Raw genomic sequence first — 16432 nt, 5'->3', positions numbered from 1 at the left:
CTACGGGCAAAGCTCTACCACTCTTTCTCCTTACTTCTATTTTCCATCAGTTGTACCTCTGTTTCTTGCCTCTCCGGAAATTGTACGCTCACTACATTTTACAGCTGCTCCTGTAAATGAGTCCGTCTTTGAGGAATACCATTTGGCCTAAGTCCACTGGCTTCTGCCTCGGGCGGCCTCCAACCACCTCAGCTTCTCTGACTGGACGGTCTCCTTTGGTCTTTAATTGTTGCCTAAATCATCAGCTCTCCCACCCTTCATCTAGAGCCACCCAATCAGTATCTCACCCATCCCATTCTCTTTCAAGCTCCTCACACTTTAAAAGTCCCCAGCTCTCCCACCTGCCCCTATTTCCTCTTCCTGTCACCAACTCTTCTGGTCAATCTCAAAGTGCCTACTACCCAAACCTGCCTACTCCCACACCTCATTATCATACTCTAGAAACCTCTTAAAAAAATTAAAAAGAATGGTAAAAAAATTCACTTCTCAAACCCCAAACTCTGTCATATAAATGCATATCTAGCACACATTCCCACATCATTACATGAGTGTATATGCTCTTATAAGTGGTTTTTCCTTACGAAATCCAAACACTTTTCAAAAATGTTCATATCTTAAAATATTCTCCTAAACATTAAAAAGCAAACAAAAACATATGCTAAGTAAAGCTGGTAGAATGACACTATGAATCCAGGACAAGTGCTTTTACAGCAGGGAAGAAATAGAGACCAACATGCTATCCCCTGGTAGACTTACCAGCTATCTTCCTAGAAGTCTTAAAAGTCTGTCTTCAAAGGGCAGGCAAGTCTACATGGCTTTCTGACTTAACTACAGAAAAAAGCCTGTAGTACATGAAGAACAGAGATACAGAGATGAGAAGTTGGACCTGAAAAAAATAAAGGAAGTATAATCAAAACTACATTTCTGTGGTCATCTGTGGCCCTGTAATAGAATTCTGCCTATTTCTCTCGCTGTCCTGCTCCCTGCAACAGTGACAGGGGTCTGATCCAATAAGCTGAACACTTGCTTTACTGAAATAATACCAAAGGTGACCGTACCATGATGCCACCCATGCCTAATTCCACTTTAAAATCCACTACAGAATTAACGCTCATGTGTTTAACCACAGCACTCTCCAGCCCACCATCCCACTTCAGCTGATGTGACAGCACTCAGCAGACAAAACCAGGCATGTAAAGCTCTTCAGGATCTGTCTGGCTGCCGACAGGTCTAAGTACTGACCCATCTGTAACTCCCCCACAAACCAAGCGTCTGGACCTCTGCACAGGCATCGCCCCTTCTTTACACTCCCTGTCTTGCCACCCAGCCATCAGACCCCTCACGCAGAATTACTTTTTTTTTTTTTTTCAACGTTTATTTATTTTTGGGACAGAGAGACAGAGCATGAACGGGGGAGGGGCAGAGAGAGAGGGAGACACAGAATCGGAAACAGGCTCCAGGCTCTGAGCCATCAGCCCAGAGCCTGACGCGGGGCTCGAACTCACGGACCGCAAGATCGTGACCTGGCTGAAGTCGGACGCTTAACCGACTGCGCCACCCAGGCGCCCCCAGAATTACTTCTTAATAATGGCCACTCCCACCCCCCATCCTCTTTGTCAGCACACCTCCAGTGTAGCATTCACCCTCTGGCAGGAGTCTGGCTCTCTGAGGGCAGGGTCTACCCATTCACCCTGTAGCCCTTGCACATCCCTGGCACACGGTGTATGCTAAGAAAGTATGTGTTTGTTACCTCTAAAACATCTGGTCATGAAGACTGGAGACCTGACCTTAGGTTCACAAGATTTTAAAAGTAGAAGAGACCTAAGCTATCATCTAGCCTTTGAACATTGGGATTTAGAGCAGAAATACCTCAGGGAGCATCTACTTTAAAATTCAATTTATAGCTGAGGAAATTCAAGCCTAAACATTAAATAACTTGCTCAAGATGAAGCAAATAATGAGCATCTGACAAAGGACCAGATTAAAGTTCTGCCATCTATCCAGGTTCTTTCTAACACACCTTGACTAATACCCTGGAATTTAGTAAGATCTTGACAAGCCAGTACAGTGCACAAAATCAGGAAGACGAATCTACAGAGAACTGCATTCCATATTCTACACTGGACAGAAAGTCCCAGTAGATCGCTGTCTCTAGCTCTGAGCAGGAAGGACACTTTGAGTTCATAACACAGGGGAACACGCAAACGAAAGCAACCAGGATGGCAGGCAGTCTTTAAAAACATGTATTTTGGGGGGCGCCTGGGTGGCTCAGTCGGTTGAGCGTCCAACTTCGGCTCAGGTCATGATCTCACGGTTTGTGAGTTCGAGCCCCGCGTCGGTCTCTGTGCTGACGGCTCAGAGCATGGAGCCTCTTTGGGTCTGTCTTTCTCTCTCTCTCTGCCCCTCCCCCGCTCACACTCTGTTTCTATGTTTTTAATAAACATTTAAAATATAAATAAATAAATAAATAAATAAAAACATGTATTTTGGGATTACAGAAACTGATTAACTTCAAAAGTGGAAGAAGTATGGATTAATAGGTAAGGTGTCCTAGAAGCAGCAAGTGGAAGCCAGCAGGGTTACAAAGTACTCAGTCATGGACTAGAATGACTGGCCCTGCCAGGTAAGAGCCCTCCCTAATCGTAAGTCAATGATCAGCATGGGACTGAAAGGGTCGTCAGAGGACTTGAGTCCAAACCCTTCACTTTAAAATGAGAAAAGTGATGCTGACGGAGAAAAGCGCCCAAGATCACAACACTTAGGTCAGAGGAAGTAACACAAGATCCTGATTCTGGATCTCTGCTGTAACACCATGAGGTCTTTCCCATGGGGACTCCTGAGTACAGGCCAGACACACAGATTCCCTCTGCCCTCCCACCCAAATTTCAGAGCTCCTAAGCCTAAGTATGAAGGTAACTCTACAAAAGTTTCCCTCATCCTACTTTCTGCCTCTACAGGCTACACGCAGTCCCTAAAAAAGTTCTGTCATTAGTGGTTTGCCAGTCCACCACATCACACTTATCTCCTATCCAACAGCTTCATTAGACTCTAACACCACTGGTTGTCTTTAAAAACATTCTGATGCATAGTTTAAAAAATAAATGCACAAAATTATGTACAGCACGGTTAAAACCAACCGGGTTCTATTATACATCCACTAGCATTTCTCTTCACCCCTAAATGTCAATTGAAAAGTAGTAAACTTTACTTGTAGTTTTAGGTTAAAGAAGAAATTGAATGCAAAGTTTCAGCTTTCATATACCTTCTTTCCTCCTATGCACACAACTTCTGTTAGTATTTGTTATAACTGAGGAATGAATAGTGACATATTATTGTTACTGAAGTGCAGAGTGTAGTTAGGGGTCATTCTACCTGTTGTACAAGCCTATAATTTTCCACACACTGTGTCACATACCGAGCATTACAGAATGGACAGAATGTCACAGCCATAACAATTCCCTGTGCTCCTCATTAACCATTGATCTCTTTACTGTCTTCCTGGTTTTGCCTTTCCCCGCACATTTTAAACACTTATGGCAAAACACAACAAAATTTACCATTTTAACAATTTTCAAAAGCACAATTCAGTGGAATCAAGTATATTGCAATGTTGTATAACATCACCATTGTCCATTTCCAGGACTTTTCATTAGGACAAAGAGAAACTCTGTACCCATTAAACAGTAACTCCCCATTCCCCCCACCCCTCCACCTCCGTAGCCCCTGGTAATCTCTACTCAGTTTTCTGTCCCTATGAGTGGAATCATACATTTGTCCTTTTGTGTCTGGCTTATTTCACTTTCCACATCTATATTACAGCATGTATTAGAATTTTATTCCTTTTTATGGATGAATTACATTACACAATTTGCTTTCCATTCATCTATTGATAGACATCTGGAGTATTTCCGCCTTTGGCTCATTTTGAATAAAGCTGCTAGTAACACTGGTGAACAAATATTTGAGGCCCTGCTTTCAATTCTTTAGAGTTTAGCCCTAGGAGTGGAACTGCTGGGTGTTAGAGTAACTACGCTAAAATGTGAGCAACCATTAACCCTTTTTCCATACCTCCTGGCTGCACCCCTTTACGTGGCTGCCAGCAATGCACGAGTGTGCCCCCTTCTCCACACCCTCCCCAACACCTGTTATTTTTCTTTTGATGACAGCCGTCCGAGTGGGTGTGAAGTGGTACCTCATTCTGGTTTTTATTTTCCTAACTCTGATGTCTGGAAGCATCCTGCGGAGCATCCTGTGACGTGCTCACTGGCCAGCCCTTGCCCGTTTTTTAAAGCCAGGTTGTTTCTGTTGTTGAGTCGTAGAAGTTCTTCACATATTCTGGGCACTAACCCCTTCCCAGCTACGTGATTACGTGTCTCCCACTCTGGGTTGCCCAGCTCATTTTTAAGCAGCAACAATGACAAAAGCCCACGCCGACGAGGTGCCGCGAAAACTGCGTCCTGGCCCGTAGCGGAAGAAGCGCTTTCCTTCCCGAGCCGGTTCCCGACCTCCCCGCGGGATCGCGCAGAGCGTTTCCCGCCTCCCGCAGAGAACGCGGGGCTCGCCCCCCGCCCCGAGGCCCACCCCGCCGGCGGACGGGGCGCAGGCCGCTCCTCGGTGCACGCCCCGGACGGGGTTCCCCGGACTCGGGCCTTGGCGGAGGCGGGGTGGGCCCCGGCCCGGGCGACAGTCCCGCCCCTCTCCTCACCGGTGGGCCTCGGCGGCGTCCAGACACTCGAAGGACCTCGGAAGCCGCGCTCGCGGGACCCGGCTGCTCCGCGAGGCCCTGCAGCGCGGCGGCCTCCCGAACGGCTGCGCGGCGCAGGCGCGGGATGCGGGAGCGCGGGCGTGCGCGCGGCCGCGGGACGGGTCAGTGGGGGCTGATGGGACGCTAGTTTGTCGTCCCGCGCCCTCCAGCGCCGCCCAATCAGGTCGCAGATCGCCGGGCGCCGTTTTGGGAGTACGTTGGCGTGCGGAGCAGCCCGCCCTGCCTCCGGAAGTTACGCGCTCAGTCCCGCCCCCGGAGGATCGCGGGCGCCGGCCGGGGTTGGGTCTACAGTGCTGGTTACCCTGAGCGAGTGAGCCGTGGTCTCAGCGGCTGTAGTCCTTGTTGACTCCGGCAGGTCGACGGTCCGATCCCCGGCCTAAGGTCGCCTGTCCGCTCTGTTTCTCGCTTCTGCCGGTTCCTTGAGGTGAACACGCCCGCAGACCTCGAGTGGCCGGCCGAGACGGTGCTGCGCAGCAGATTCATTGTCGCGAATGCCTAGTGGACCTCGCCGTCGAACCAGCAGCCCGCCGGGTTGTGCAGTCGGTACCCACTCATGCTTAGTGCAAGGCTTCTCCAGTCTGCTGTTTTGACCTCCCATTCACTTGGAACTGAGGGGCCTGCGTTCTTTGATTTTTGAGAATATTCTGACTTCTAATATTTAAATAGTGACAGGCGCATTTTAGGGCATTTGCAGGTTTTTGCTTGTGTAGCAGAGTGATCCATTAGTTGTGTTTAGATTTAATAGCCTCGAAAGAAAACTGCACAATTAAAAGGGTTAAAACTATATATATACATATATATATACACACACACACAAATATATATATACACATATATAAATACACATGTATGTGTGTGTATATATTGTGTGTATATATACGTATATATACATACATATATATACACACAATATATACATATATATATACACATACATATGTGTATGTGTATACACATATGTATGTGTATACACAATATATATGTGCGTGTACACACGCACATATATATTGTTGCCTGGGCGGGAGGCAACTGCCTGGGCCTGAAGACTGTACCTGCCAAGGTACACTGTAAACACACTCCTGGGAGAGGGAGGAGGAACCATTCATCTTGTAAGGCACAATAAACAAACATTTTAGAATCTCTTTAAAAAAGAGCATTTTGGGGCACCTGGGTGGCTCAGTCGGTTAAGCGCCCGACTTCATAATCTCACAGTTCGTGAGTTCAAGCCCCGCATTGGGCTCTGTGCTGACAGCTTAGAGCCTGGAGCCTGTTTTGAATTCTGTGTCTCGCTCTCTTTCTGTGCTCCTCCCCCCACTCATGCTCTGTCTCTCTCCTTCGAAAATAAATAAAAACATTAAAAATTTTTTCAAAAGAGTGTTTTATTCAGGTCTAGATTAGGACAACTTCCTGCGATACACAATCTTCGGTATAGAGTTATATACATTTTTTACATTAAAAGTCCCATTTTATTATGCAAAGAACGTTTCCAAGAGTTGCAGACTTTAAGTTTCCAGTATATTCAGCGCTGTATGACTTTAATCTTGAAGGAATCAGGGAAGTTTCTTACTTTTTCTTATCTTTTTGTGTTAAGAATGCTCCTTTTTGTTATTTTATTTAATGAAGCAGACATAGTGTGTGCTACAGACCTTGGTAAATGTTAAGTAGTTTCCGGAAGCCCAGGAGTAGGGTCCCCAAATGTTAAAAGTTGAAAATTTTCTTTACCTGGGAAAACATCTCCCACTCTCCCAAGTCCAAACTGTGACATGAACTTTTATCTACTAACACAACAAAACTTTCTTTGTGAAAAAGGAAAGTTGAACACTGCATTAAATATACAGAAAAAAGACAAACAGCTTATTTACAAGAGAAGAAACATAGATGTCCAATAAATAGTGAAAAAGTCTTCAGCCTTAATAGAAATACAATCCATACTCTTTAAGCCATAAATTTTAAATGTAGAAATGAGAGAATCTTTTCTCTGACCACTTAGTTTTACATATTAACTTTTGAGATTGTTACCTTTAATAGGAAGTTATGGTGTAAAATTCAGTATAGGCATATATGTAGTGCTGTTTTTCTCATTTTAGGCCTGTATTTTAAAAGTATTGTAATAATTACAAGTGTTGCTGCTGTATCAGTGTTACCAAAATAACTTTCAACTCTTATTACTGTTGTTACCCCTAAGGCCTCCCCCTGGAAGGTAGTGTAATTTGTACTCACATCACACAATTTCCAGTTAAAGAACTGGGTAGTGACCAGAGATTGATAGCAAGATAACAGTGTATTATTTCTTCAGTTGCTGAAGATCTTCCCTCCTGGGGTGGTTTGTCAATTTGTGAACTGTTTGCAGACACAGACTTGTTCTGAGCTCTGCTATCTGCAGATGGAAGTCCCTAGGGTCTGGACCTGGTTGCCAAGTGTGTGGATGCCTCTGGAGCACTGGAGTTCTGAGTTTCTGTTATTTAAGAAGTTTTTTTTTTTTAAAACATTTATTTATTTTTGAGAGAGAGTGTGTGTGTTTGTGTGTGGAGGAGGGGCAGAGAGAGAGAGAGACAGAGACAGAGACAGAGGTTCCAAAGCAGGCTCTGTGCTGACAGCAGCAAGCATGCTGTGGGGCTTGAACTCATGAACCTCAAGATCATGACCTGAGCCAAAGTTGGACGCCCAACTGACTGAGCCACCTGGGTGCCCCAAGAAGCTTCTGTGGAGCTTTTACCTTCTGTTTTGAAATCCAATTTCAGAAACAAGGTTCATGGTGGCTGCAGGCCAGAATTTGGCTGTGGTACTTGGTTTTTTCCTCAAGTGTTAGAATGAGTTGTTTTAACAGAACTCTGAACAAACAAGCCTCTAGTGTAGGGCAACTCTTGGAAGCCAAATGTAGATTGTGATGGGGCAGTAATTCGGTCCATTTTAGTGAGAATTTCTCTATAAATGACAAAGTAACATAGCAACAAAATACCCTCTGCCATTATTTTGAATTGAAATTATGTAAGCAAAGCTATCATAGAGTATATGGATAATTCAAATGAACTCCCAATTATTGAAACCTTAGTCTTTTAGAGTCTGTCAGTATATTGCCCTAAACCTGAAGTAACCCAAGAAAGCACAAATTAGCCTCATAAAACCCTGTACTAAAACTAGACCTTACAGACTTTTAAAGTCCACTTTAAGTCTCCTACTTAGGAGACTTTAAGTCTCCTATTTAGCACATACTTCATAACTTATTTGGGTGTTTTCTCAATTCCTGCTAGATTCTAGGGTCTAAACTTGAAGTGGGGAGAAGGTGGATGCAGGAGAACTAAAGTTGCAGCAAGAAGTGATCACCTCAGTGTCCTTGGTGGAGGAGGACACAGCTGTGCCTGTGCATATACTCAAAGCTGACACAGAATCACAATTGCAAACACAGTGCAGTTTGTGAATTGAAGGTCTAAAATCGTACAGAATTTTTGTCAGAAAAAGGCAGACTTAAATTTCCAACCCAAACTAGAGCATTAACGTACATCTCAAGGAACATCAGAAAAATGACAGAGAAATAAATACAGACATTTACATGGGGTAACTGTGGCATTCTGTTTCTCAGTTTATAATCGTAAAGAGCTGCTCTTCGCCTGCTAGAGTGTTTTGCCCTCTTAAGTCACATCTAGTCCTTCAATTCATTTCAACAACAGGGCTGCCTAGATTTAGGTGTCTCTGGTTTTCTGTCTTTCCCATAGAATATATGTTACTGATGTTAGTATTATAATGAAAGAATGATAACTTGTTCTTTGGGAGTTATTAGGGATAAACATTGTCCAATTTCAAAGCAAAAAGTTCAAATAGCCACAGTTCTCACATTTGTCTTTGATACAAGAAGGGGCTTCTATAGAGGTCCATTGAAAGCTATGTCTCCTACTTTGCGAAGATCTGACCTGCAGCTTGGATAGAGCAAACTGTGATGCTCTGGCCTTTCTGCTCCTTTCTTTTTTGACTATCTGGGCAGCTTTCTAGTCACTGAGAGTGGATTTTAGGTGAACAAGTGGCTGGAGTAGCTATAAGATCACCCCTCTCTGTCTTTAGGCCAGCCCCTGGGCCTTTCAGAGAGCTTTGTGTGTGGAAAGGGTGGACCTGTTTGCCTTTGCCTATTTATTTGGACTGCCTGCCTTGTTTTCAGTTTGTTGTCCACCTCTGTGATGGTTAGCACTGGCCTTACCAATATATATATTTTAAACTTATTTATTTATTTTGAGAGAGAGATAGCATGAATGGGGATGGGGAAGAGAGAATCCCAAGCAGTCTCTGCACTGTCAGCACAGAGCCTAGCATGGGGCTAGAACTCACGAACTGATCATGACCTAAGCTGAGGTCAGCTGCTTAATTCACTGAACCACCCAGGTGCCCCTGCCCTTGCCAACATTAAAGGTAGCGTTCTTATTGTCCCATGAGTAGTTGGAAGCAAACAGACATTTCAGAAGTTCATAAAAAGGCCTAAGGGAGATAGATGTTTGTTCTGCCACAGAAACCAGATGATAGCTGTCTTTTCTGAGGCTACCAACTTCTTTTCAAAATTTAAAATGCAGAAGATACCACAAAACCAAAGACTATAGGGCCAAAACTTTGTAGTGTAATGTTTGGATTTACAACTTTTACCTAGACTGACATGTTGACTCACTGCTTTTTCCTTACTCCTCAGGAAGCAAGCCTTCCTGACTGTGGGGGTTCCTTGAAGTACGTCATGGATGATGGAGGACCCCAGGGCCATCCTCATTGTTACAGGATTTGTCCAATGCACCCAGGTGGCCACATGATTGATGTTTTCTCAGGAATAAAGCATTACATTGAAGAATCTTACATAATTCAGAAGGTTTGACATGCTATGGAGAAAGAAAGGAACATGGAACTTGGAAATTAGCTGAACTCTAACTGTGAAAACACAGCTGAAGCTCTGGGAAATATTTTCTTGCTTGAAGTGGATCTATCCTTGCTTCCAGAGGGCAGCAGAGGAGGGGAAATCAGCTTGGACACATTTTTCAGGGCATCTTGGTTTGTTGAAAAAGAGGTATCATGATGCATTTTAATGTGCTTTAAGTTTATTTTAAAAGAAAAGCAAAGAGTGAACACCAAGCATGAATGCCGTAGTATTTACTGCTTTCAACCATCTTGAACTGTTTGGTGCCATTCAAATCAAAGTTCTATAATAATGAGAAGGTCTAGGGGCGCTTGGGTGGTGCAGTCGGTTAAGCGTCCGACTTCAGCCAGGTCACGATCTCGCGGTCCGTGAGTTCGAGCCCCGCGTCGGGTTCCGGGCTGATGGCTCAGAGCCTGGAGCCTGTTTCTGATTCTGTTGTCTCCCTCTCTCTCTGCCCCTCCCCCATTCATGCTCTCTCTCTGTCCCAAAAATAAATAAACGTTGAAAAAAAATTAAAAAAAAATAATGAGAAGGTCTATTCTACTGAATTACTGTGACTAGAATTAAACATGTACTCAAACGCACACACTCACATTCACACCTCCATCTTTGAGCATCACTGCCATATAAACTGCAGTGAATTCCCAAACTGCAACTGATGAGTCAGAAAGCACTTTTAAAATCACCTGAGGGATGTGGCGTCTAGGTGGCTCAGTTGTTTAAGCATCTGGACTCCTGATTTCTGCTCAGGTCATCATATCATGGTGAGATCAAGCCCCAGAGGTCATGATCTCATGGTCGTGAGATAGAGCCTCACGTTGAGTTCTATGTTGGACTCCATGCTGGGAGTGGAGCCTGTTTGGGATTCTCTCTCTTCCTCTCTCTCTGCCCCTCCCCCGCTTGTGTGTGCACTCATTCTCTCTTTTATTTTTTTTAAGTTTATTTATTTTTGAGAGAGAGAGAGACAGCAGGGGAGGGAGAGAGAGAGAGGGAGAGAGACAGAGAGGCAGAGAGACAGAGAGAGACAGGGAATCTCAAACAGGGTCTGCACTGTCAGTGCAGGTGCTCAAACTCATGAACTGTGAGATCATGACCTGAGCTGAAACCAAGAGCTAGATGCTTAAGTGACTGAGCCACCCAGGTGCTCCCTTCTCTCTCTCTTTAAAAAATAAAATAAAATAAAATAAAATCACCTGAGGGCTACAGGTCATTTTATTAATACCACTCCCATTGGGTTGTAGACATGGGGATGTGCCATTATAAGGTAAGTTAGAGTTGAAATATTACTAAAAACCCTTTTCTTGAGAGCTTGCAGGAGAATCTGGGAGCAGTATTTTTTCTTTGCACCATGTAGAGCTTACCTCCACAAGGTTCTGTTCTCAAGTACTCAAAGAAGAGGAACCTTTGCTGGTGTGGATGGTGTTTCTGGTTGCCATGGTGATAATGGTTTGGGGATGTGTGGCGGTTGATGAAATAAATATTAACTTATAGTATTGAGTATGTCCCAGGTGCTGGCTTGGTATGAACTATTCTGCAGAAACAATGGCTGAGAATGAACAAAGTGAAAACCGGTCTGGAACACATAGGTAAGGGGTTGTGCAGAGTAGGGGGTAGGGGTCACAGCCCTGGCCAATTTACCTAGGTTCAGAAGGTGTGAGGGGTTGGTGGTGTTTCACCATAAGTAATTTCACAGAAGAATGGCTTTTGGATGTTGATGTATTTTGTAGTTGGTAGAGAAGTCGGAGAGAGGGCACCCCATCTGTCTGAAAGGATCTGCAAATCTCAATAGATGTGACAGCCTGAGTGCTCTTAAGAAGGTACCTGGCTTTCACAGGGCTCACTTTGAGCCTGCACGCAGGACTGATTAAGACAATAAAAAGAATTGTTCTAAGAATGGGGTATTGGAAGAATGATGCACCTTGTAATCTTGGGAAGAGGGTGGATCTGGAGTCCACTGTGGAGTTACTTCACGAGAGTGGTGGTGGACCTGCAGCGTCTGGCTGATGAGATACCGGCCTTTTTTTATGAAGTATGGGCGTGGTTTCTGTGACTTTGTTCTAAGGGCTGGAATTTCCAAGGAGCAGGATTGTTAAGATGTAGGTTCCTGTAAGAGTTGATGCCTGGGGAGTGGACAAGTCCCCTTTTGTTGCTGGGAAGTATGTCTCTAGCGGCTGGAGTGGGTATTACAGGCATCTGGTAAGTGACGGGGTGGTTACAGGGGACAGCAGGCTGTAGTCACTCATGATCTTAATGGATGTATTCCTTATGGAGAGATGTTAGATTTTATGGATAGGTATCCTCATAAAGTGTGATTGTTGAGTTTAATAGTAGATATATTTTTATTACTTCTATCAATCTCCTTGTAGTTGGTATTCCAATGAGCGGTGTGTTACAATATTGCCTGCGTTTTATGTATTTGCATATTGAAAATGTTGATGACTCCCCTACAAATTGTACGCTGGAACATCCAATTAGTTATTAATACAGTTTTATTTTTGACAATGAAATAAGTGTCCTCCTGTGATTCTTAGCTTAAGCCAGGGGGAGGGAGCCCTGTTTGGTACCAGTAGTGAGTAATGATATGGGAAACTTTCAGCTGTTAATGTTTGTCAGCCTTGTTCCTGAGGTCCCCAGAGAAGCTACAATTTAACATTTACCAAGGTCAGAATGACCTGGCCGAACTTCAGAGCATGGACTCTATTTCTTCCCTGAGCACACATTGTATGTCTGCTTCATTAAACAAACATACAAAACAAACAGACAAAAAACCACAAAGGAGCATTTTGAACAGAAGATAAGAAAAAGAAAGAAACATCCCTGGTTCCCATAAGATTAAAGTCACATAGCCCTGCACATACCAAAAAGATAAGATAAAGTCTGTAACTTTCTGGAATGTCCTTCGTCACATAGATTTGTAACTCTCTATTGAAAAACCATGTAACCCTGTGCCAAATGTTCCTTCTCCTGAGCATTCTCTTCTTTGAGAATATTGTGTATGCTTGGCAGCAGCCCTAACTTAAGCTCAAATAAAACTCTTTTCCTTTCTCTTTAAAAGGGTTTCTTGGGGCGCCTGGGTGGCTCAGTCAGTTGAGCGTCAGACTTCAGCTCAGGTCATGATCTCACAGCTCATGAGTTCGAGCCCTGCGTCGGGCTCTGTGCTGACAGCTCAGAGCCTGGAGCCTACTTCTGCTTCTGTGTCTCCCCTCTCTCTGCTCCTAACCCACTCTCATTCTGTCTCTCTTTCTCTCTCAAAAATAAATAAACATTAAAAAATTTTAAAAAAAGGGTTTCTTCATTTTGTGTTGATAGTACCATAGTCCCTCCTGGGGTACATTATAACATTCTGTTGGGAGCCAAACTCGATATTTGTTATTGTGAAAGAATAAGGAGTCCATGAATTGTTTGTATCTTGTTTCATATTCCATGAGTCCTGGTCTTAGTTTCACACCTCCATGAATCACACAGGGTGTGTCCTCTGCAAAGGGTATGTTTGAGACAAGGGGCAGCCTCTGTGCAGCTGGCCAACTCTAGCATCAGAATGCTGTCAGTAGGGAGTTACTGGGACCCTAACTCTGAACCTGTTCATGACACACAGAGTAAATAGATTCTAGGTTTATACCCTTTGGGGAGAAATTTTGTATCTATGATGACAACCTGAAGAAAATTTGTAACTTCTAACCTTTAGCCTACCCCCTAACCTGAACCCTGAACCTCGAGCCCAAACCCCAATCTGAAACCCTAGCCCTAAACCTTGAACTGCAAACCCAGATCTCTAACTCCAACCTGAATCTGAACCCTGAACCCAAAACCTGGACCTAAGCCCTGAACCTGGAAACCCTAACCCCTAGCAGTGTTAGCAATAGCCAAAATGTAGAAACTATGCAAATGTCCATCAGTGGTGAGTGTATAAACAAAATGTCGTTAAGGTTTAGACTTAAGATTTTATTGTTAGGGCCATGCGTTGGGGTCAGTGCAAGGCTTGAGATCAGGGCCTGTGTTTCATCACCCTTTTCCATCTCTCTGGCTCTCCAGATTGGACAGGACTCACCCAGGATCACACATGCATCAGAGGTTGATCTGAACATCGGTCTTCTGCCCCTTCATCCCTGGGTACCAAGAGAAGGAGAGTCAAATGTCCGCTTGGTCCCTATTTCAGATCAAACTCAGACCCAGTCCAGCATTGTGGAGAGCCTCAGAGATTACACAGGATTCTTCCACCCTCTCACCTGGAGAGGGTGTTGCTTGCCACACTCTGCCTGGGCAGCCCTAGGTTTCAGCACAGTCCTGACCCACAGGGCACTCAATGGACATGTGTCGGTTTACATAGGTCTGAGTGCAGCATCCTATAAGACCCCATGTGCAGCCCTTCTTGTGGAATGGGAGGGCCCTCCTGGCACTGGCTGTATCCCTGGTCCCATTGGAGCCATCAGCAGTAGACAGGTCTCAGATAGGACAGCCCTTGGCCTCTGACCATCCAGGCAGGCATCTGTGGTCCACCAGCTCAGGTCCTAAAAACCCCCATAGCCAATTACTGAGCTGACTGTGCTCTTGGCAATTTAACAGGTCTATGGGCAGTGTAGACCAATCCACAGGATGTTTCCATTCCCAACGTCTGTGTGGTTGAGACAAATAACTCTTCCCTCCTAGCCTTCTATCCTGCCAAGAGATATAATAACCCTCCAAATGTTGAATGTGGCCTTGGCCACAAGAGCCACACAGCAGACTGGCCCTGTAGTCCTTGGCCTCTCTGTTGTAATGTACATCTTGGACATTTATACTTGTTAAGGATCAAGAATATAGGAGCAACTGTGTTTCCCAGCAGGCAGTTTCTCACTGAGGCTGCATGGTCTCAGAGAGCCACATGCATGACTCCAGGACCATGGCCTCCAGAAAGCCTGCCAAGTGTGGGTTCTGTGCTGTGGAATAATCCTGGAGTCTCCCACTCCTTCACTGAGCATTAATTTCCTTACCTTCCTCACATGTGGTCTCTGCTCTTTGTAAAGGAGAGAGAAGAGACTCGAAGATGGGACAATTTGTTCTATGACAATGTGTAATTAATGTGGCCAGGGGCAGGTGTGACTCCTGGTCTCCTTCCGAGGGTTAGGGTTAGGGTTAGGGGTTAGGGTTAGGGGTTATGGTTATGGTAGGGTTAGGGTTAGGGGGTTAGGGTTAGGGTTAGGGTTAGTGTTCCAGTTAGGGTTAGTGTTAGGGTTAGGAGTTAGGTTATCATTAGAGTTTGGGTTATGGTTAGTTTAGGGTAGGGTTACGTCCCAGGCGGCTCCAGTTGCTGGACTCACCATAGGGCACTTGTCTACCTGAAGGTTTGAGTGTAGTGGTCAGGGGAGGGTGCCATTTAGGGTTAGTCTTTGTTTTGCAAGTCTTGAGACCTCTATGGGCCTATGGTCTGGTAGTCCTCAGAAATTCTCTTTTATAGCTATATTCGTGGTTTTGAAATGATATTGTGATTCAGTTTACATGTCGCGTATTTATCCACCATTTCTCGACCTCATTTGATTTGTGTCAGACTGTGGAATTGGTTCACTATGCAGAGAGAGCCTTAGTTACCCTCTGATTTTGGGTCAGTGAAATATGTAGCGCCGAAGTGGCACCAGTCCTGCGATCTCTCTGGATTGATGAATTGAAGGCCCATGCATGTTGGGAGTTAGGTGTAGGGTGCGGGTTAACAATGAGGTGTGATTTAGCTTAACGTGCATACCGAAGGTAACAGTTAAGAATAGGTTTGGTCATAGGCGGCTCTTGGTGCTATACACCCAGTAGGGAATTTGTTTCCCCACAGGGCTGAGTGGGTGGTCTAAGGAGCGTCCCAGTGAGGCTGAGTTTTGGGTGCCAGGGTCACTCCTCGGTTAGACCTCAAGAAATCCCCTGTGGATCTCCTTCTGGTCTTTGGAAATGACACCGAGATGTTCCAGGTTCCATGCCGAGTAATCTTCCTCTGCTTATGGGCCTCACGTCCATTGTGTCCTCAGACTTAAGAATTGGGTCCCCACTGGGGAAAACTTTAGCCAAGGTTAAGGTTTGGTCCAGCGATGTTGCCAGGGCCGAAGTGACACCAGTGCCGTGATCACCCTGGAAGGCTGAATGAGGTCCATGATTGTGCGGGTCATGTGTAGGGTTAGGTTTAGAGTTGGGTTGAGGTTTAGTTTGAGCGGTGTGCTGAGTGTCATGGTTTAGGTTAGGGTTAGGTCCCAGGAAGCTCCAAGTGCTGAAACTCCAGCAGGCTAGTGGTCTCCTCAGAGGATTGAGTATAGGCCTCATTTGAGCAAGCTGTTCAGACTTAGTCTTTGCCAAGGCCAGCCTCATGTGTGTGACATCTTCAGTTGGGCCTCATCAACCCCCTTGTGCAGCTCCATGTGGGCATTGGAAATATCATGATGATGTTCCATGTTCCATGATGAGTAATCCTGCACCACTTTGGGCCCTTTGTTCATGGTGTTCTCAGAGATAGGAATTGGGTCCCCAACCAGAGAGATCCTTAACTAGGGTTAATATTCTGTCCAGGGACTTCACCACTGCCAATGTGACACCATTCCTGTGTGTCGTGAGCATTGGGTTAGGGTTTGGGTTTGGGTTTGATGTTAGGGGTAAGGGTTACGGTTAAGGTTGTTGTTAGGGGTTAGCGTTAGGGGTTAGAGTTAGGTTTATGCATTAGGGTTGGGTTTAGGGTTAGGGTTACTGTTTAGGGTTATGGTTAGGGGTTAGGGTTTGGAGTTAGGTTTAGGTGTTAGGTTTGGTCTTGGGTTAGGCTTAGGTTTAGGGTTAGG

The 16432-nt window shown here is 45.0% G+C and overlaps 1 protein-coding gene and 1 long non-coding RNA gene across 5 annotated transcripts in view; one reads left to right on the top strand and one right to left on the bottom strand.

Annotated features, from left to right (window-relative positions):
• The window catches only part of CHAMP1 (chromosome alignment maintaining phosphoprotein 1), a 45683-nt gene extending 40851 nt beyond the window's left edge, over positions 1-4832 (bottom strand). For 3 of the 4 annotated variants that reach the window (XR_005793896.1, XR_005793897.1, XM_040486978.1), the window contains exons 1-2: positions 4706-4832; positions 757-886 (exon numbers count right to left, since the gene is read on the bottom strand). The gene's annotated coding sequence lies outside the window, so the exon portion shown is untranslated. The remainder of the gene's footprint in view (positions 1-756; positions 887-4705) is intronic. The other variant, XM_040486979.1, reaches the window with a different exon arrangement.
• A 102-nt stretch (positions 4833-4934) lies between these two features.
• Positions 4935-10535, top strand: LOC121037658 (uncharacterized). Its single transcript, XR_005793895.1, has 4 exons — positions 4935-5304; positions 8017-8126; positions 9435-9949; positions 10184-10535. It is a non-coding gene; the product is annotated as an uncharacterized LOC121037658 (long non-coding RNA).
• The last annotated feature ends 5897 nt before the right edge of the window (positions 10536-16432 follow it).

The sequence above is a fragment of the Herpailurus yagouaroundi genome, unplaced genomic scaffold, assembly GCF_014898765.1.
Source record: "Herpailurus yagouaroundi ecotype Mexico unplaced genomic scaffold, PumYag 164, whole genome shotgun sequence".
NCBI classification, from domain to species: domain Eukaryota; kingdom Metazoa; phylum Chordata; class Mammalia; order Carnivora; family Felidae; genus Herpailurus; species Herpailurus yagouaroundi.
Note: the sequence above shows the minus strand (reverse complement) of the source record. Positions and strands in the feature narration are given on the sequence as shown.